Here is a 23746-nt window from a genome sequence, read left to right as displayed (position 1 = left end):
CCATATCACCTACACTTCACTAGCTTCTAAATTTTCCAACAACTCCATCGACTAAATATCCTCATTCTCTTAACCACTTCCCCCTTACATCCTGACTTATCGTCCTATGCCCCTTCCTCCTCCATTTTTCTCACACAAGAATTTTTTACCGCACATAAATACCTGTTCAGTTCACCTCAGTTTACCCATTCCTTAATAATCCACCTTATGATACCCCGCTCATCCCCTTTGCCTAAAATTTTCCTATGTTTGGCACTCAGTAAACTGTTTCTAATCTTACTCGTTCCTTCACTCTTACCTAATAAGTGAAAATCGTTTTCCGCCCCACAAAGTATACATACTGCCTTATCTCTACCTTTCAGCCACCCCCTATTTATGTATCCCCAACAACCACCATACCAACCCTCTCCTTCTCAACCTATCAACGTAGCTAATATTTATCCCCGTTACTTCCTCAGTTTTACAAAAAACACTAAGGGAACTTCTCAATCTATATTCGGCCACTAATTTCTGCCTACCCAAATCTCTAATCCTCCTTACCAGTACCTTCATCCCTCTAGCTTCTGTCTTCGTCCACACCTCCTCCCACATGTACCCCAGTTCTATCATTTCCAAGTATCCCTTAATTTTATCTAGCCAGCATCCCTTATACATACTCTTCCATTGTTGTTTGTATGCGGCCTGTAAAACCCTCCCTCGTTCGTGTCCTTTCAAATTCATCCAATATCTAACTATTCTTTTCACACACTCAGATTCCAAAACCTCCCCACACATTAATTCCACCCCTGCATTGGCTGTGCACATCGGGAGCCCCATCACCATCTTACCGAAATTAGTAATAATTCATCTTAATTCAACTCTTTTGTCACCCAACCCCCATATTTCCGTGCCATACAATACCCTACCGAAAATCACCGATCTTAGAACTAACCTCAGGCTTTTATAATTGATACCCGGATATTTCGCTAGCAAGGTTTTGACTGTGGCTAGGGCGGCCCACCCTCTGCTCCTCGCCCTTCTAATATGATCATTCCAGGTGCCTTTACTATTAATAATGACTCCTAGATATTTTAACTTGCTTACCAGTTCTAACCTTTCTCCCTGCACAACCCATTTCCCATCATCCCTTCTTCCTTTGTGTGCCTGGGCTACTAGCATTTTAGATTTATTCCCATTAATTTTCAAGGCCCATTTCTTCTCAAAATCCGACACTTCATTTAAAGCCTTCTGCATCCCTCCTGGGTTAAAGTCTTCAAAATCACAAAATCAGCAAAAATCAATCCTGGGACCTCCACCCCATCAATTACCGGTACTGCCCAATTGCTCGCCCCATGCCCCTCCAAGATATTGTTATTAAATAAACAAAATTGGCGATAATTTACACCCCTGCTTTAAACCCTCCTTGGACGCTAATGGTCTGCTCAACCTATCGTCTCCCAATTTTACACAAAACCTAACTACCCTATATATCCCCTCTGCTGCCCTCATCATCTTTCCCGAAACCCCCAACCTTCCCAGTTTTTCTAATAGAGCTTCTCTATCCACCTTATTGAACGCCTTTTCAAAATTGATTGCTGCCACATACACCTTCACCTTGGACTATAATGGTCTGCTCAACCTATCGTCTCCCAATTTTTCACAAAACCTAACTACCCTATATATCCCCTCTACTGCCCTCATCATCTTTCCCGAAACCGCCAACCTTTCCAGTTTTTCTAATAGAGCTTCTCTATCCACCTTATCAAATGCCTTTTCAAAATCAATTGCCGCCACATACACCTTCCTTCTTGACAGTCTCCTATACTTTTCCAGAACTGTCATTACTATCATATTATCCACTGTTCTTTTCTTTCTTCTAAATCCTCCTTGGAAATCTGACAATACTTCATTTTTTCTGCCCATTCACTCAGCCTGTTCGCCAACACCCCTGTGTAAATTTTACTTAAGGAATCTAACAGAGATATTCCTCTATAATTATTCAAACTGTTTTTACGACCCTTTCCCTTGTATATTGGACATACAATTCCTGTTTCCCATTCCTTCGGGTACTTATTATTATTATTATTATTATTATTATTATTATTATTATTATTATTAAGAGAGTAAAATGGCCCTCCATAGGCTGTATCTAATAATTAATTAAATAAATAAATAATTAAATACTTCCCCTGATCAAAGATCTTATTAAATAGTTTCACTATGCCCTCCATTATTGTCTCATTTTTACTAATTTATTTCCAAAACTTATTATTGATCCCATTACAACCCCCCGCCGACCTGCCCCTAATTCTTCTTATCAACTCAAGGTTTCCTCCCTTGTAATTTCCTTGTCCAGTTCGTAGTTTGCCACTCTTCTATTTCTCCAAATTACTTCTTCCCCATCTTCCTCCAGCATTCTTCCTCCTTACCCCTGAGTAATTCACCAAAGTAGCTCACCCACTGTACATCTTCAATGCTCTTTACCTCTAGACTCCTTCCACCTTTTATTATTCTGTTAATCCTTTCCCACACTTTTTCAATGTTGTTAGTCTTACATTCTTTATTTATGGCTTCAGTTTGATCCCTTAACCACTTCTTCTTTACCTCACAAATTTTCTTTTTATACTCTTTCCTCAACTTGCAGAAGACCTCCCTTTCTACACTTCCTCCTTTTTTTTCTGTACTCTCCTAACGCCCCCAGCACCCTTCACACTCCCAATTAAACCATTCTTCACCCTCTTTCTTTTTCCTCCTTCTACCTTTTACCTTCTGTGCTATCATCTTTATTGGATGTTGCAGTAATTCCAAGGCTTTATCAATATTATTCTCCTCTAACGCTCCTTCCCATCCATATTTCAGAATTTGTAATTCCTCTTTTGCTACCCTATCCTAATCCCTTCCCACTTTCTCCGACCATTTGTACTTCTTATATCCACTCCCTAGTTCATCCTTCATCTTAATTTCCTTCCTTATATGCTTCTCCTCCCCTCTTTTTAACATAACCCACACTGGAAAATGGTGAGATTCAATCCAGTCTCCTATTTCCATCCTTGCAATATCCTCCAAAACACTCCCTCCGAGCTTAAAACCATATATATCACACCACATAGGTCAATTTCCCCATACCGGGCGAGTTGGCCATGCGCGTAGAGGCGCGCGGCTGTGAGCTTGCGTCCGGGAGATAGTAGGTTCGAATCCCACTATCGGCAGCCCTGAAGATGGTTTTCCGTGGTTTCCCATTTTCACACCAGGCAAATGCTGGGGCTGTACCTTAATTAAGGCCACGGCCGCTTCCTTCCAACTCCTAGGCCTTTCCTATCCCATCGTCGCCATAAGACCTATCTGTGTCGGTGCGACGTAAAGCCCCTAGCAATTTCCCTGTACTGTCCCCCTCTTTCCATCCATTCAGAATATACAAATTTCCCGCTGCGCACATCTCTAGGAGCTTCTCTCCATAGTTGTTCACAATTTCATCCTCACTACTTCTACTTTTCAACAAATACTTCCCATCTTCCATACTATATACTGGGCTCTGTTCCCCTATTCTCGTGTTCCAATCTTCGAATAGCAACATATTCTCTTCATCTGCAAACCTCTCTCTTATCATACTAATATCCACCAATAGCTCTTCAAAAAGATGCTTTTTAGCATATGCTGAACTACTAGTGTGACAATAGACGAACGCTATATTTATTTTCTTCATCCTTCCCTCTAACCATCCCAATCTCACCCATATGGTCTCTTCCATATCTGTCATGATGTCCTCCACTAGTTCACTAATTTCTTCCCTAATTAATACTACGATCCCTCCTGGGGCTCGTCCCTTAGCCCTCTCCTTCCTTCTATATTTATATTTAGTCACAGACCACTTCCATGTAATCTCTTACCCTGTATCCAGCCATGTCTCCAAGAGTGCCACAACGTCAAAACTTTCTACTACTTCCCGAACCTTTTTATTTCCTAGTTTGCTTATTAGTCCCTCAATATTCACACACCCTATTTTTGAATATAGTTTATAACTTTCCCTCCCTCCCTTCTAAATTTCCTCCCCTATTCTTACTCCTTGTATTTCTCGTCCCCTCATCCCCTATCTCCAATCCTCCTTTTTTTAGCAACCTTAAGGCAATAAAGTACAACAGATATTCAGCTTTTGCGGAACACACTTACAACAATAACCACAGCTTTTTAGGGATCGAAAAGGGCATGAAATTAATTTTTAAGTGTAATTATGGATTTGAATTAAATACATGTGAAAACATTGAGATATTTTTGGTGCAGACAAGGGATCCAGATAAAATTTTAAATGAAACAGTCACAAGCAACATTTTGTTTATAATCTTCAGTTGATGTAACATCAGGTGCTTCCAATGCAACCTTGAGGTGACGTAACATCATGTGCTTGCAGCGCGGTTCTGTACTTAAAGCTGAACGTTTGTCAGTACTCGATCAACAGCCTGAGCATGAGGAAAAGCCAGCCCTTCCTATGGTATGTCCATGCCTTTTACAACAAAATTGTAAGTTTATATGTATTATTTTCATAATTTTACACTTGTCTTTTCTCTTTCTTATTTTACAGTTGTCAACAGGGCTACATTTTAGACTCATTTTAACCAATTTTGACGACACACTAATGTGGAATTAAATTTAAACACTGATGATGGACGTTAGTGTCCGAAAACCGGTTATGTTTTCAAAAAGTGTGTGCTGATACGACTGTATATAATAAATAATAATAATAATAATAATAATAAAAACATTTTCACAATGCTACTCCTTTGTTGGAGCCGGGCTGAGTGGCTCAGAGGGTTGAAGCGCTGGCCTTCTGACCCCAACTTGGCAGCTTCGATCCTGGCTCAGTCCGGTGGTATTTGAAGGAGCTCAGATACATCAGCCTTGTGTAAGTCGATTTACTGGCACAGTAAAGAACTCCTGTGGGACTAAATTACAGCACCTTCGCGTCTCCAAAATTTCTTTTTTTAAAGAATTATTTGGTGGGATGTAAAGTGAATAACATTAGTAATTATCTTTTGTCAGAAATCGCCCAGAAGAAATCGAGCTGCTTTTCTTTGGATTTTTCCAGTTCTCGAATCAAGTAATCCTGGTGAAGGTCTCGTACATTGGAACCATACTCTAGTTAGGGTCTTACCAGATACTTATATGCCCTCTTCTTTACATGCTTACTCATCGTCTTCATCATTTCCCTTTATCCAGCTGTAGCCGGGTAGGGGCAAATATGGTTCCTCTCCACTTTCTTTGGTCTTTCCACCACTCCTCCTTCAACACTGTGTCCCAGTCTAGGTTTCTTTGTATAATACTGCGTTGGATTGTGTCCTTCCATCTCAGTCGTGGTCGTCCATGGCCTCTCCTTCCTTTCAATTGGATTTCCATAACCTTTTTTGGCATTCTTTCATCACTCATTCGCTTTATGTGCCCAAACCATGTTAGTCAGCTCTTCTCTATTCTATCATTCATTTATTCCACTCCAATTTCTTCCCAGATTTTCTCATTCCTTATTCTGTCTCTTCTACACTTCTGTGTTATAATCCTCAAGAACTTCATTTCGGCTGCCTGTATTCGACTCTCATCCTTCTTTGTCATTGTCCAAGTTTCTACTCCGTAAGTTGTTATGGGTACGTAATACATCTTTTACGTAGTTTCCTTTGCTTCCATTGGCACATCTTTGTCCCATAACATGTTTCTTACACTACGATAGAAACAGCTTCTGGCTTGAATCCTCTAACTAATCTCAGCGTCCGGTTGAGCATTCTCCATTAATTCACTCCCTAGGTATTTTAACGTCTCCACTACTTCCAGGGGTTTGTCTGCAAGTCTAATCTGACCTTTCCCTTCTTTCTCCCCTGTAGTCATAACAAGAGTTTTACTCTTTTCTACACTAATTTCTAATCCCCATTCTTCGATCTTCCCGTTCACCACTTCCAACTGTTCTTGAACATTCATGTCCTCTTCTCTCCAAATTGCAATATCATCTGCAAATAACATTATATTTATTCATTTCTCTTCCTCCACATGTTACTTTTGCTGTTCTCATTATGCCATCCATTACTATTATAAACAGGGTTGGCGATAGAACACTTCCCTGTTTCAGCCCGCTAGTGATTTTGAACCAACTTGTCCTGCCTAATTGTGTTTGCATGCAACTACAACATTCCTTGTACATTGCCATGATCATTTTTATTAATCCCTGTCCAATTCCTTTTTGCACCAGACTGTCCCAAACTTTAGTCCTGGGGACACTGTCATATGCCTTTTCATTGTCAATGAATGTCATCACCATATCATTCCCATACTCCCATTTCTTTTCCATTAGTTGTCTCATAATGAAAATGGGCTCTATTGTTGACCTTCCACTTCTGAAGCCAAACTTATTTTCCTGTATCTAATTTTCAACCCTCAATCTTATCCTACTTTCCAGTATCCTCTCCATTATCTTATCAACATGGGATATCAGAGTAATTCCTCTGTAGTCCTTCAGTACTTTCTTATCGCCTTTCTTGAAAATTGGAATGAATATTCCTTTTTGCCAATCCTCAGGTACTTCCTTATTCTCCCTGACAATCCTGATAGCTTGATATGTCCAGTGTAGGCCTACAGCTCCAGCTGCTTTTATCATCTCCACTGAAATTTCATCTATTCCAGCAGTTTTTCAATTCTTCATCTCTCTTACTGCCATTTCAATGTAATTCATTGTAATTTCTTTATCCATTTCTTCATCAATTAATTGCCTTTCCTGGTCGTCCATTGATTGACTGTCATTAGTTCTTATGTTCAGCAACTTCTGAAAATACTCTCTCCATCTATTTTTTATTTCTTCTGGCTTTGTTAATATTATGCTGCCTTCATCTTTCACAAAACTGGTGTTTACTTGATCTCTCCTTTTGTTTCTTAAAATACCATACAGTAATTTCTTTCTGCCCTGCATATCATCTCTCAATTTCTGTGTGAATAAGGCCCAGCTGTTCCTCTCTTCTTCCTCCATTACTTTCCTGGTCAAATTCTTTGTCTCCACATATTTTTTGCTACTTTCTTCAGTCTTAGATGTTTTCCAAGTTTTCCATGCCATTTTCTTTTCCTCCACTTCAATCTTTACCCTATCATTCCATCATTGTCTCTCTTTGTCTTTCATATTTCCTGATGTTCTACCACATACGTTGTTCAACTCGTTGGCTGAATGGTCAGTGTACTGGCCTTCGATTCGGAGGTTCCCGGGTTTGATTCCTGGTCTGGGTCGGGGATTTTAACCTTCATTGGTTAATTCCAGTGGCCCAGGGGCTAGGTGTTTGTGCTGTCCCCAATATCCCTGCAACTCACACACCACATATAACACTATCCTCCACCACAATAACACGCAGTTACCTACACATGGCAGATGCCGCCCACTCTCGTCGGAGAGTCTGCCTTACAAGGGCTGCACTTGGCTAGAAATAGACACACGAAATTATTACCATATACCTTTTCTGCACATCCAACCAGTGCTTCCTTAAACCTTTTCCATTCATCTTCAACATCCCCTATCTCCATCCTGGGTAGCAAGGGTATTATACCCTTTTGAAATTCTTCTTATATGCTTTTGTCCTTCAACTTCCATACTTCAATTGTTTTCTCTCTTCTTAATGGGGGTTTTTCAATCTTTCCTACTTTCAGTTTTCCTATCATAACTCTATTGCTTGTTGTTTAAAGGGGCCTAACTTCGAGGTCATCGGCCCATAACTCTATTATCTCCATCAAAGGGTTTTTCAGGCATGCCTGTAACATCTGAAAAGTTCTTCCTGTGTTCTTTCTCTATGATTATATAATCAATCATGGTCTTCGTTCGTGTCTCTCCTGAACCATACCTTGTAATCTTTCCAACAATCATTTGGTTCCTCATGCAAAAATCCACCAACAACTCGCCTTATGGATTTACATTTACATATCCAAAGGGCGCTACAACATCTTCCTTTCCTTGTCTTTCCATTAGTTGCTTACTACAACCTCGAAATATCCTCATAACCATGTGCTGAGATTTGTACCTTCTATTTACAATCCACTTTATGTGATTACCCCAATAATGATTTTTCCTTGTATAAACACCTAGGTACTTACAGTGATCCCCATAAGGAACTTTCACCCCATCAAGGCAGTAATCGACCCACGTTGGGTCACGTCGAAATAGTTGAGCGATGGCTCACGCTTGGTCGATTTGACTGGGGAGTATAAAATCCAGTTTCTGTAGCAAAATGCATTGTATTCTGAAAGAAAAGTATATCCATGAAACAAAAGCTAGCTTTTATAGCAAAACACATTGTATTATTGATGAAAAATATATCCATGGAACACAATACCAATTTCCTTGCAGAAACTCATTGTAATATAAAATTATATCCTTGGAACAAAATGCTCAGCATAACGCATTGTATTGTTAAGTAAAAATATATCCATGAAACAAAATACACAGCAAAGCACATTGTATTATTAAAGAAAATCATATCCATGAAACTAAATATTAGTTTTTGTAGCAAAACATTAAATGAACCAAAATAAACACATTTTGTTGCACCTTATGCATCTTTTTGTAGGATTACTACATTTTCCCCCCTTTTCCCTTCTATTTCATGTTTCAACAACTTTCCCCCTGCTTTTTTCGGTGTTTTTAAAATATTAGGCAGATTTTTCCTTTATTGAACAGATTTTTTATATTTTGCTTAATCGGAAGTCAACAATAATCTAAATACATATTAAAATATAATTTATAAAAACCAACAGTAATTCATATTCCAGTAACAATGACCAACCTCAGCAAGAGTGGCCAACCTGGAACTGTGATATCAAATCAAAAAATAATGATGCTGCAACAGTTTAAACTAAGTTTAGTTAGTACTGGTATGGATTTAAAGGTTCTATCTTTCAACTGTGTACTCTGTTGTTGACAGTGTTGGTGTTTTACTGATATGGGAAAAAACGTATTTTTTTGGAATAAAAATTGATGCTGATGGTAAAGGAGAACAATTCAAGATGCAGTTTATCAAAACTGATGACATCATTGTTTGATGTGCCATTTGTGAAGTAAGTATTGCAATCGATGACTAGCATCAAAGAAACAAATCAGCACATCCAGTACAGCAAACATAAAAGACATTAAACGTTAAACTTCGAAGTCGAAACCTAAGCACACGCCTTCGCTTCAGGATCTGAAAATTAGGATTTATTGCATTAGTTCAGTGAAGATCTTGCCACGGCAAGATTCTCATAAAGGCTCCCTATATTATTATTATTATTATTATTATTATTATTATTCATCCTCTGATGTTCTCCTTTTATGGATCCTTCAAGGATTTATTGAGCTCAAAGTGCCAGTGACTTGCTGTCAAACACATTCAAATGTTATGTGTAATCCAATATAACAAGCTTTTAATTATTAGAACCCAGTAAATGGGATAAAGAAAATGCAAGTAACTTGTTTAAACCTTAATAAAGTGATTTCATCAACATGTTTTTTGCAACTTTTTGTATGTATTTTCAGAACCCATTTTTTTCCCCCTTTTCTGACCATACTTTCTACCTTAAAATCCTTTCCCTAGTTCTAATAGTTGGAGAGGATACCCAAAGCAAATGAGAGATAATTTCTCGAAAGGACCGTGCGGTTAGGAGCGTGCGGCTGGGAGCTTGCATCTGGGAGATAGTGGGTTGGAATCCCACTGTCAGCAGCTTTGAAGATGGTTTTCCATGGTTTCCCATTTTCACACCAGGCAAATGCTGGGGCTGTACTTTAATTAAGGCCATGGCTGCTTCCTTCCTACTCCTAGGTCTTTACTATCCTATCGTCGCCATAAGACCTATCTGTGTCGGTGTGTCATAAAGCCACTAGTAAAAAAACAAACAAAAAAAACCACACATTTAAAAAAATCTCAAAGACTTCACTTAAGTTTGAAAGAGCTATCTGGTCAGCTTACAGGAAACCTGAATTACAAGGTGGAAGTGGCTGATCATTAGTGTACATACAGTTCTTTGGGATACAGATTGAAATATTAAAAAGAAGAGAAGCCAGAATGCTGCCCTGATCATTGTTCAGTCATCTTAGCAGTCTCCAGGCTTTTATGTTCCTGCAGTACAGTACTCCATGTTATCTGTAATATTTTTTCATATTTTTGCCTTGGTTAACCCCTACCATTCTTACTGCCTATACTTAACCTAAAAAACAAGCTGAAAAAGTCCTGGGTGTTGGAACATGTACTTCCTCTTAAAACATCTGCCGCATCCGGGAGATAGTAGGTTCGAATCCCACTATTGGCAGCCCTGAAAATGGTTTTCCGTGGTTTCCCATTTTCACACCAGGCAAATGCTGGGGCTGTACCTTAATTAAGGCCACGGCCGCTTCCTTCCAACTCCTAGGCCTTTCCTATCCCATCGTCGCCATAAGACCTATTTGTGTCGGTGCGACGTAAAGCCCGTAGCAAAAAAAAAAAAAAAAAACATCTGCCACCATCTTCATGTGTCATATCATTTTATCTCTTCTTCTGGTCAAAGTTTGCTGAATCATTCTCATCTCTCCAATTTGATTCAATGTCTCTTCCTGATTCATCTACCCATCACACCTCCGGCATTCTTCTGTGACACCACATTTCAAAAGCTTTCATTCTCTTTTTTTCTGAGCTAGTTATTGTCCCTATTTCATTTCCATAGAGTGCCACGCTCCAGACGAAAGTTTAAAAAACCATCTTTCTAATTTTTATGTTGATGTTCAAAGCGAGCACCTTTTTCAAGAAAGGCCTTCCTTGCTTGTGCTAGTCTGTATTTAATGTCGTCCTTACTTATGCCATCATTTGATATTCTACTACCCAAGTAACAATATCCATCTACTTCCTATTTTGTAATCTAATATTTTGTGCATCACTGACTTCGTTTGACTACACTCCATTACTTTTGTTTTGGATTTATTTATTTTCATCTTGTACTACTCTTTCAAGACTGTGTCCATACCATTCAGCAAATTCTTCAGATCTTCTGCATTCTCAGTAATTATAATCTGCAAACCTCATACTTGATTTTCTCTCCATTGAGCGAGTGGCTGCGTGGTTTTGGTCGGAAGACAGTAGGTTCGAACCCCACTGTTGTAGCCCTGAAGATGGTTTTCTGTGGTTTCCCATTTTTTTTCACCAGGCTGTACCTTAATCAAGGCCATAAATGCTTCCTCCTCCTAGCCCTTTCCTATCCCACCACACCCTGAGGGTGGGGGACGCAGATGAAGAATACACCCACACTATCCCCTGCCTGTCATAAGAGGCGACTAAAAGGTGCGACCAAGGGATGATTGAATTAGAACCATAATAATAATAATTTTGTGTGGCTATTTCTAGCCGAGTGCAGCCCTTGTAAGGCAGACCCTCCGATGAGGGTGGGCGGCATCTGCCATGTGTAGGTAACTGCATGTTATTGTGGTGGAGGATAGGGTTATATGTGGTGTGTGAGTTGCAGGGATGTTGGGGACAGGACAGACAACCCAGCCCCCAGGCCATTGGAATTAACCAATGAAGGTTAAAATCCCCTAGCCGGCCGGGAATCGAACCTGGGACCCTCTGAACCGAAGGCCAGTATGCTGACCATTCAGCCAACGAGTCAGACATTTGAACCATGAAACTACTTGTGATTAGTACCATAATGTGGGGAACACCATGGGTTGCCTTTATTTCGAGTAGCACCACTGTGTTAGGTACACAATAGGTTTGTGATTAGTAGCAGCAGAGGGTAGTTCACTGTGGGTTTACAGTGCCTGTGATTAGTACCACTGTATGCGGAACACCGCGGGGTTACGTTGCCTGTGATTTAGTACCATTATGTGAGAAACACTGCGGGTCTGGGCGTTGCCTGTGATTAGTACCACTATATGAGCAACACTGTGGGTCTGCGTTGCCTGTGATTAATACTCACTATGTGAGGAACACCTTGGGAATACCAGCCTAGTACACCTATGCGAGGAACACTGTGGGTTTGCGTTGCCTATATGTGGTGCCATTACGTGAGAAACACCATAGGTGAGTAGTACCATAATGTGTTTAACACCATGAGTCTACACTACTTTTGATTACCGCAACATGAGAAATACCATTGGCCTTCTTTACTAGTGATAAGTACCATTATGAGGGGCGGTTGACCTGGATTTTGGACTCCTTTAGACAACAAGTATCATCGATTCAGGATTGTGTACTGGAAGCAGTCCCTTGGTCAGTAATACAGTTGTTTTAAGATATTTTCTGGAAAGGTGGGGCATTGCAGGTCAGATACACTGATTGTTTTAAGTTCATAATCATTGTTCAACATCTTTTTATATTCTTGTCAGTGGATCGATTTTGGAATTATTTGTAACATTTAATATTGTGAGTTGGATCCGCTGTTTTTTTTTTGTTTTTTTTTTGCTAGTTGCTTTACGTCGCACCGACACAGATAGGTCTTATGGCGACGATGGGACAGGAAAGGGCTAGGAGTGGGAAGGACGCGGCCGTGGCCTTAATTAAGGTACAGGGCCGATGACCTTCGATGTTAGGCCCCTTAAAAGAACAAGTATCATCATCAATTAAGGTACAGCCCCAGCATTTGCCTGGTGTGAAAATGGGAAACCATGGAAAACCATTTTCAGGGCTGCCGACAGTAGGGTTCGAACCTACTATCTCCTGAATACTGGATACACTGATTATTTTAAATTCATATTTGTTCATTCACTCTTCTTCATGTTTTGAATTCTGGTCATTGGATGAATTTTGGACTTTTAAATTGTCTTTATATTTTGTCTCGTTTTGTACCATTTGGAGTTGATGACCTAATTGTTAGGCCCCTTTAAACAAGAATAATCATCATCATCATCATCATCATCATCATCATCATCATCACTCTATCCTGCCATTGCCCTAAGAGCTCTCTGTTTTGGTGCAACTTAAAGCAAATTTAAAAAATAAAGGATTTCCTCTCCTTGGATTGTGATTTCCTTTCCAAGTTGTTCTTTGATTTCCTTTATCACCTGTCATTTATAAACATTGATAAGGAGAGTGGAAGACTCCAGCCTTGCCTCATTCCTTCTTGGATTGCTGCTTCTTTTCCATAGCTCTTAATTGTTATCACTGCAAAGTGATTTTTTTTTAATTTGTAGATGAACCTTCTTTCTCAATATCTGATCACTAGGGGGCGGATTTCTATGACCTAAAAATGTATGAAATATGTATGCACTTATGACCTAAAAAAACATAAAAATATGACCTATAAAATTCAAAATATGACTTAATGAATAGCATCTACGTTTCATAGAAGCACTTTTATTACGATTGCTACAGGCTGCACTTAATTTAGAGTTTAAAAAATGTTTAATACTTCGAAATCTTTAAACCCAAAGTCAACTAAAATGATGAATATTTCCTGAACTCGTTAAGGTTACACTGCATACTCCTAGGCAAGGACGGACTCTGTGGAAGACATAAACACTACAGTTAATTTCACTGTTCAGTATTCTATCAGTTTTAATTTATACACAAAACATATGTTATTTGAATGAAACTTTCATACCTGATCTATTCTCCATTATCAGAATTGCTGCAATTTATGACCACATGCATCTTAAGATTGTTGAATGAGAATCCCCTCCTGTTGTCGCTGAGTATCGTCTTGTAGCGAGAAAAACTTCTTTCGACATCACATGATGTAATGGGAGCGTACTTGAGTAGAGTTAAATCACTTGGAGAAAGTTCCTGGAAATCTGCAGATGAAGGGTTTCCACAAAGAATGTCACTTATTCCACGCAGGTACACAAGTCCGCTATTTTTTTTCCAGTATATTTTCTAATTTTCTACACACCCTAGATGCTATTGTTCCTTTTGCATGCTTTAATTCCTGTTCAATGCACTTTACAACATCCAGTGCATCGCTTAGTTCTGCACCTGAAACTTCCAGTTGCGTGATTGCTCCAGATAAAGAATTAAAATTGGACTTTATGTAAGCCAGGTCCGCTTTTAATGTAGTGCTTGAAAATAAATCTTGAGTGGTTTTTATGGAGGACGATTCTGCAGGATCAAAAGACTTCACGATCTTCTCCACGACATCTAAGTTGTTGCAGTAGTACTCTGCGGCATCAAGCCAAGTCCCCCATCGCGTTATAACTGGCTTGGGAGGTAGGGGTAGTGAAGGTGCTTCTTCTTGAAATTTCTGAACGCGAAGCGGAGCTTTGACAAACACTTTCTTACAGTTCGATATTAATTTATCAACTTCAGGGTAGCTACTTCTAACTTCTTCAGCTGCCCTATGCAAGGCATGTGCAAGACATGTCACATGTATCATTTTCAGGTATAGCATTTTAAGTCCCTTCGCTGCCTTCACCATATACGGAGCAGCATCAGTTACAAATAGAAAAATGTGCTCTCTCTTTGCCCCGTTTGGCCACAACAGATTCATTGAATTGTCGAAGAGAACTGCAATGGTGGAATGGTTTGTCTTCTCTAGCACTTCACATGTCAGGAGGAATGTATCTCCAGGCCGGTCTTCCTTCAGCGTGCCAACAATCACATTTGCTACATATCTTCCATCCACATCTGTGGTCTCATCTATTGAAACCCATATCTTACTGTCTCCGACGCCACGCCTTATTATATCCAACATCTCTTCACAACAAGGGGTCAGATAGTCCTTCCTGAGAGTAGGTTCGTTGGGAACAGGATGCTTTGTATATTTTTCAAGAAACTGTCTGAAGCTTCGACTGTTAAGTTTCTTTAAAGGGATGTTAGACGAAACCATCATCTTGCAGAGATCTTGTGAAAATTGTGAACTCTGAGAACTTGATGTCGGGGTTTCGAATAGCAGACGTTGCCTATTTTCGAGTGCAGAATATCTAGTTGCACAATTCTTATGTTTTACAGTATTACAGTGTTGTTGCACAGAGAAGCGTTTTTCGGCAATAAATTTTACCTCACACAATTTACAGAATAATATCACTCCGTCCGTACTGAATATGTTTTCACCGAACTCGCGAACAAAACTTCGCAACTTTCCACAAATTGAGACTTTCGTTTTAGGCATATTGAAAGGAACTGAATGACTGAAGCTCCCTAATGACCAAGGTCATTCAGTGTGTTGAAGGTGGAAGAGGGAAGGGGAAGGGGAGAGATAAGAACAATGACAAATAACTGCAGAATTACCTCTGCTTCCGTGTAAACGATTGCCCGGTTTCCAGAAATTGACCCAGCTAGCAAACAATAGCTCCTACCTGTTAGAAACATTCCATACACTACTTTAGAATGGTTCTTCAGTAGTATATTCCAATCTATCCTGAAAAATAATTTCTAGAGCTTATTCTGATTTTTATAATACGAAATTAAAATGAAAATTACCAAAATATGCCGTTATAATGATATTTTGTTGAAAATATGCCATAAAACTTAAGAAAGCCTAAATATGCATTTATATGCCCAGTAAAACATGTTTAATTTTGAACATCGTGCTTGGAAACGTGTTGAAAATACAAGACTATAAGATATAATGTTAAGGGAAAAAATATGACTGGTCATAGAAATCCGCCCCCTACTGATCACTATCTTCTTCAGATTCCCAAATAGCTTTGTCCAATAAACATTATCGAATGCCATGTCAAGATCTATGGATGCTATGTACATGGGTTTGTCCTCCTTAATTCGGTAGCTTTGTGTTTCTACATTTCTTCAGAAGGAAAACTAATATCCTCCCCACTCGGCTTTGACTTGTCTTTCCATTCATCTATAATTGTTAACATTTTGCAAGTGAGAGATGCTGAACTAATGGTGCAGCAGTTTTCACACTTGATAGCACCTGCTTTCTTGGGAATTAGGTAAAACAACATTCTGTCTAAACTCTGATGGCACTTCTCGTGTATCATACATCTTGCACAACAAATGGAATAACCTCGCCATATCGGTTTCTACTATGGTTGTGAGTAATTCTGAGGATATACCATAAATTCCAGTTGCTTTGTTCCTATTTCTCTCAAAGCTCTGTTGAATTCTGGACCTCAAATTTGGGTGTTCCATTTTATCAGCATCAGCAGCCTGTTCTTGTTCTGGAACTTTATCATTTACTTCTTCCCTTGAGGCAGTTGTTGAATATGCTCCTGCCATCTTTCTGCCTTTTCTTCTTTCTCTAGAAGTTGTTTTCCATTTGAGCTCTTGGTATTTGTACACCTAGCTTTACTTTCTCTAGAGGTTTCCTTGATATTCCTAAAATCAGCACCTATCTTTCCTACAACCATACAACCTTCAACATCCTTGCACTTCTCTTTTAGCCATTCCTCCTTGCTGCGCTACACTTTCTGTACTTCTTTCTTTTATAATTACAATGGTATTGGCTTTACATCCCACTAGCTACTTCTATGGTTTTTGAAGACGCCAAGGTGCCAGAATTTATTCCCATAGGAGTTTGTTTATATGCCAGTAAATTTACTGTCATGAGCCTGACGTATTTGAGCACCTTCAAACACTACTGGACTGAGCCAGGATTGAACCTGCTAAGTTGGGGTTAGAAGGCCAGTACCTCAACTATCTGAGCCAGTCACAACAGAATTAGCGCAAGTTGCGATCGCAATTGCAAAAAAGTTTTGGTTTGCATGTAAGAGTTTCACATGTACATTACGAATATGTACAAAATAATTGCCATTGACAATTACACTGCACTTTACATTCATGTGCATGTTCAGTCACAGAGTTCAAAAGAATGGGTTGTTGGTAGCTCATGGCAAAATATTACGGGGATGATCATGTCCACAGAGTATAAAGTACCGGAAACAGAGTTGCTTATCATAGTAGTAACGCTTCATGAATGCCTGCATTAAGCAGTCTTCCGAGTCACATTGCTTTTGAACATCAAAAATAGGTTCAGGCAGTGTTTTAAACCTCTCTGGTCTGAAGTAATTATATCCAGCTACAGTCCATGAGTACCGAACTTAGTCTGTGAAGACTGGAGAACAGAACTGAATACACATTGGCAACAAAATTAAATCCCTCGACGATGGTGTGAACTGATAGCCGTTAAGGATACTGTGATCTTCAGTCCGCTTCAGGACCCCCTTGAGCTGTCGGAAGAATAGCACATCAAGTGGCTGAATGAAAGTGCACCTAGGAGGGATGATCTTTACTTTATACACCATGTTTTGTCTGGCTCCGTGTCTAAATGGTTAGCGTGCTGGCCTTTGGTCACAGGGGTCCCGGCTTTGATTCCCGGCAGGGTCGGGAATTTTAACTATAATTGGTTAATTTCGCTGGCACGGGGGCTGGGTGTATGTGTCGTCTTCATCATCATTTCATTCTCATCACAACGTGTAGGTCGCCTATGGGCGTCAAATCAAAAGGCCTGCATCTGGTGAGCCGAACTTGTCCTTGTACACCCCCGGCACTAAAAGCCATACGCCATTTCATTTTTACCATTGGTTGCCACTGTTTCATCTAACACATTGATTATATGAATGCAGCTGCATTTCTTTCCTTTACTGTTATGTCTGTGGATCTTATTTTGTGTTTGTAATGGCTGGCAGTCATGCTCACTATATTTGCAGGATTCATTATCACATGAATACGTTGACATTGAGAGTAATGTGACTTGCTGTGAAATCGGTAACATCACAAACAAACGGATTAACTGCTGAGGTTGATGCAATACAAATGGTTATCACTATACTACTGGATTTCTTGCTCTTATGCTTCATGCCTGTCTGGTTCCCCTAGGTGTTAGCTCGGACACTTTGTCAGGTGACCTTTGGTACGGCGCGGTGTGTGTTTACCATTGCATAGACTGCAAATAACTACATTAGCTAGAGAAAAAATGTTCACGATGACTAAAGTTACTAAAGTCATGATATCATGTTAGGTATGGTCCATTGTGAGTGAAATATCAAGTCGTAGTAACTTACAGTGTAATTGGCGATGGCACTTAGTTTATACATTTTTGTAATCAGAACCCCAAACATATTCATACAAACCATAACTCAACTGCAGTTGTGATCACAACATGTGCTAACGCCCTTGTCAGCCCGGCCTTCTTTCTTTTAATCACCTGTTTTCTGTTCTGCCTTCCTCATGATTTAAATTTTGTACTTTCACCGTTCGGTTTAAAAAAAAAATTATATTTGTTCATGGCGTCAACCTCTCCAGATCTTTTGCCACTACTTTCACCGTATGATAGGAACCTGTGTGTAAGTGTTATTGCAGAAGTGTAGAGTGTTGAATGTGAGGAAAGGAACATTAAGGATGACACAAACACCCAGTCCTCAGGCCAGGTATATTAATCATTTACAATTTTAAAACCCTGACCCGGCCGGGAATCGAACCCGGGGCCGTCGGGTGACAGGCGGACGCGTTGCCCCCTACACCGTGGGGCCAGACTCACCGTTCGTTAATCAAGCCTAGTTTCTACTGTGTTATCCACTTATTCTGACTTGATCTTGCCTTTCTTCCGTTCTTCAGCAGTCTGTTCATTTCATTCTTCAGAACTGTCCATTCTTCACCTATTGGGTTTCCTTCAGCCTTTTCGTTTATTTGTTGTGCAGCATGTTCCTTGAAACTATTCCTCACTCTCTTTTCCTTCGCCTTGTCAAGATCCAATATCCTTGCATTCCTTCCTTTCTTCAATTTCTTCAACCTCAGACAACATTTCATGACCACCAAACTGTGGTCAGTGTCCACATCTGCTCCTGGGAAGGTCCACCAGCAGGTTTCTGAATCCCTGCCTAATCATAATGAAGTCCTTTTTATACCTTCCAGTCTCTCCAGATCTTCTCCATATATATAGCTGTTGTTTCTGGTGTTTGAACCAAAAATTAACAAGGAGTACATTATGTTCAGTGCAGAAATTCTACCAGCCAACTTCATCTTTCCTTTGTCCCTGTCTGAATTCTACTACATTACCTTCTCTTCCCTGGCCTACCAGTGTATTCCAGTCTCCCATAATAAGTAGATTCTCATCTCCTCTTACATATTGTATTAAATCCTCTATCTCTTCATACATTGTAGCCTGGCTGAATAGCTCAGACAGTAGAGCGCTGGCCTTCGGAGCCCAACTTGGTAGGTTGATCTTGGCTCAGTCTGGTGGTATTTGAATGTGTTCAAATACATCAGCCTCGTGTCAGTAGATTTCCTGGCACGTAAAAGAACTCTTTTCAGAACAAAATTCCAGCACCTCAAAGTCTCCAAAAACCAGAAAAGTAGTTAGTGGAACATAAAACCAATAGTAGTAATTACCGGTATATTCATATATTCTTTCGATTTCTTTATCATCTACTGGACTAATGTAGCTGGCATATTGACTTATTTCCTTTAATTCCTAGTTGGAACAAAGGGTCTTGATGTAATTTCTATAGCTTCTTCTGTCTACTACCAATGCATTCACCTTTCCCCATGTCTTATTGAGTCTGTGGTTGTCTTCCAGGTAATTTTCGATCTGCCTTGCCTGTGACTACCTTGCGGCTTCCAGCTCAATGCCTGCCTTGTGATACATCCTTGTGGTCTTCTGAGGGTGTGGCCAATCCACCTCCATTTTCTTATTATTTGTTGCTGTTCAGTACTTTAACTTATGGCCCTCCCCCAAAGGTCTTTTTTTAGTCTTTGGCTGCCATATTCTCATAATGTACCTCAAGCAATGATTTATAAAAGTAACCTTGTGGTAATGTCTTTTTTTAACTTTCCAGGTTGCACTGTCATTCATTAAAATAGATTTAGTATATGCATTTAATATTCTTAGATTTTACGCACCACGAACCTACTATGCTGGCGTAACAGGGGGAGAGGTGATACTCCCTTGTGGTGCGTCCCAGGTGGCAGATAGGGGATCCTAACCGGCTTGCCGGCGGACTTGAGGGAAATAAAATACCTCTCGTGGACCAAACACACAAACCCCTGTGGGTGGGGGCACAGACAAAGAAATCACCCACAGTATCCCCTGCCTGTCGTAAAAGGTGGCTAAAAGGGGCAACCAAGGGATGATCAAATTGGAACCATGAAACTACTTGTGATTAGTACCACCACGTGGGGAACACCATGGGTTGCTTTTACTTGCACGTTGTACCACTATTGCAAGAGACTATCCTCATTTTTTCCGTATTGAAAGTCTGTTAAAAGGATACATTAATGTACTGAATAGGTGGAAATCAAAGTTTTATTGTTCTCCTTTTAATACCACTATGTTGGGTACCAAATAGGTTTGTGATTATTAGCAAACGAGAGCACGACGGCTTTTACAGTACCTGTGAATAGTAGCACTATATGAGCAACACCATGGGATGAGGGAACCCATGGTTCTGGCTTGCCTATGATTAGTACCCACTATATGAGGAACACCACGGGATAGTACGAGTCTCTGTGGTTAGTACCCTTATGTGATGAACACTATAGGTTTGCGTTGCCTGTAAATGGTGCCGCGGCCAGTATCCAGTAAACTGCATATAGGATAATATTTTTTGTTTATTTCCACCTATTCAATACATTACAAGATGTTGGCATTTACTTTTAAACATTATTCAGATGAGACATGTTTCGCCTCCTACTGTGAGGCATCCTCAGTCATTATCAAAAACCTTATTATTTTACCAGGCATCTGGTTAAAGATATTCAAAAATGTGTTTGATGATTATAAGAGAGGTAAGATTTACGTTTGTTATAAACATGTTCATGAAGTAACTAAAAGTCTAATATATTGATAAAAACATACGTAGTTCTTTGTTGAATAGGACTTGTTTGATTGTACTATGGTAAAAGAAGGTGGCTTGAAGCCGTAGTCATTAATAGATGTCTAATACATAGTGGAAGGCATAAAATATCAGTTCTATGAGAATATACATTACATTCAATTGATACTAAAAACTAGTGGATTCATAGGTAGTACATATAAAATGTTCAGTGAAATAACTAAAGATCTAATAAAATGATAAACACATATGTAGTTCTTTGTTGATTAGGACGTCGTATGATTGTACGGCTTAAAGCCGTAGTCATTAATAGATGTCTAATACATAGTGGAAGGCATATGAAATCAGTTCATCACTTGTAACAGTATCCAGTATTCGGGAGATAGTAGGTTCGAACCCCACTGTCGGCAGCCCTGAAAATGGTTTTCCGTGGTTTCCCATTTTCACACCAGGCAAATGCTGGGGCTGTACCTTAATTAAGGCCACGGCCACTTCCTTCCCTTTCCTAGCCCTTTCCCATCCCATCGTCGCCATAAGACCTATCTGTGTCGGTGCGACGTAAAGCAACTAGAAAAAAAAAAAAATGGTGCCGCAATGTGTGAAACAGCATAGGTCTGTAATACATGTGCAAATTTCATTACCTTTGAGTAGTACCATAATGTATGGAATACCACGAGTCTACGCTACTCTTGATTAGTACTGCAACATGACAGATACCATGGTTCTACTTTCCTAGTGATAACTACCATTATAAGGGGCCGCTGACTTGGATTTTGGACCCCTTTCGCTTACAAGTATCATCAGTTCAGTATTGTGCTATAGAAGCAGTCCCTGCTTCTGTGCATGTGAGGCACTGTGTGCCGGTTCCACTGATAGTTTTAAATTCATATCCATCCATTCATTCTTCATCCTCACGTTTTGAATTGTGGTCAGTGGATGTTTTTGGGCTTTTAATTTGTCATTTCATTTCGTCTCATTTCATACCATTATGGGCCGATGACCTAGATGTTAGGCCCCTTTAAACAACATCATCATCATCATCATCATCATCAGTTTTTATGCGAATATGAGAGGATCTCGATATTGGTTGTAACTGTGCAAAATATGTTTTGGCTTTATTTATACAGCTCAGACATCTCTAGAGTCACCTTCATACTAGCTGACCATGCTTCTCCAGTAGAAAAATTCCTCTGCCCTTTGTGTATTCATTCCATCTAGAGTCGAGGTAGAATTGTTATGATGGTTTATGCGCATTTCCTTAGTCTTTTTGTTATTTATCTTTAAGCTTCTATTTTTAAGTCATTCAGTTTGATTTCCGTGTCCCAAAAACATTCAGAAATCAGATAAAAAATTGGATGTATGGCTTTTCAGGCGTTTGCTCTATTAACCAGCATTTCGTCTTAGGTATGACACTAGACTCGTCAGAGTGGGATGTGTCAGACCCTACCCACTGATGCTGGGGTGTATGCAGGTGAACTTATCAGGAGCCTCTTATGTGGCACAGTCTGATAACTGCATACGGGAGATAAAACTCCACAATGGAATTGATGCCAGCCTAGCAATTCCAAATGGTAATACTAAATTCCCATGAAGGGAATTAGATATTTTTCCACCAATAGAGCATATCAAAAATCAGATCAAAAATTGGATGTATGGCTTTTCAGGCGTTTGCTCTATTAACCAGCATTTCGTCTTAGGTCTGACACTAGACTCGTCAGAGTGGGATGTGTCAGACCCTACCCACTGATGCTGGGGTGTATGCAGGTGAACTTATCAGAAGCCTCTTGTGTGGCACAGTCTGATAACTGCATACGGGAGATAAAACTCCACAATGGAATTGATGCCAGCCTAGCAATTCCAAATTCCATTGTGGAGTTTTATCTCCCATATGCAGTTATCAGACTGTGCCACATAAGAGGCTTCTGATAAGTTCACCTGCATACACCCCAGCATCAGTGGGTAGGGTCTGACACATCCCACTCTGACGAGTCTAGTGTCAGACCTAAGACGAAATGCTGGTTAATAGAGCAAACGCCTGAAAAGCCATACATCCAATTTTTGATCTGATTTTTGATATGCTCTATTGGTGGAAAAATATCTAATTCCCTTCATGGGAATTTAGTATTACCATTTGGAATTGCTAGGCTGGCATCAATTCCATTGTGGAGTTTTATCTCCCGTATGCAGTTGTCAGACTGTGCCACATAAGAGGCTTCTGATAAGTTCACCTGCATACACCCCAGCATCAGTGGGTAGGGTCTGACACATCCCACTCTGACGAGTCTAGTGTCAGACCTAAGACGAAATGCTGGTTAATAGAGCAAACGCCTGAAAAGCCATACATCCAATTTTTGATCTGAATTTTGATATGCTCTATTGGTGGAAAAATATCTAATTCCCTTCATGGGAATTTAGTATTACCATTCCAAAAACATTCTGCAAAAAGACAGAGCTCGTACGCATAATCCAGTTCTTCCTATTGGTTATTTTATACCCACTGAATGCCCTGCTTTCCTTTTGTTAGTAGGAATGTAGACCTGCCCTATTGTGGTGGGTATGGCTTGGTGTCTATCTTGACAATAATAATAATACATTCACTATGCTGATAGTTGTTGCTTACCTGCTGCCCTATTTTCTTATTCGTTATTCAACTCACTTCTGAATTTCCCTTTTTGGTTTTGTGTTGATAATTCTATTGTTGCCCGACCAAAAATCGTCATCCTTCCAACATACCTCACTTGTGCCAACTACATCTAACTTTAGTCTACCTAATTCCCGTTTCATATTCTCTAACCTACCACAATGATTCACAAACTACCAACATTACTTGCTCTGGCTTGCAGAATGTCAATATTTACCTTCCTAATGATTTCCACCTATAATGGGTTTCACAAACTTTTACATTATGAAGAGAATTTTTTTTGGTGTTATCTAGTGTTCATTTTTGACCAATATCTACTGTTCTGTGAATAAACTCCACTTAGATTGAACCAGGCTTTATCAGAAAAGAAGTCGAATGTGGGTCTGTGTCGCCATCGCAAACTGACTTCCAAAGCCACTTACAGAAATGTACCCTAGCTATTGAATTTCTGG

General features: G+C 39.7%; 1 protein-coding gene across 2 annotated transcripts in view; it reads left to right on the top strand.

Moving 5' to 3' along the window:
* The window catches only part of AhcyL1 (Adenosylhomocysteinase like 1), a 472277-nt gene that overhangs the window by 402782 nt on the left and 45749 nt on the right, over positions 1 to 23746 (top strand). The gene's annotated exons all lie outside the window — the stretch shown is intronic.

The sequence above is a fragment of the Anabrus simplex genome, chromosome 2, assembly GCF_040414725.1.
Source record: "Anabrus simplex isolate iqAnaSimp1 chromosome 2, ASM4041472v1, whole genome shotgun sequence".
In the NCBI taxonomy this organism is placed as follows: Eukaryota; Metazoa; Arthropoda; class Insecta; order Orthoptera; family Tettigoniidae; genus Anabrus; species Anabrus simplex.
Note: the sequence above shows the minus strand (reverse complement) of the source record. Positions and strands in the feature narration are given on the sequence as shown.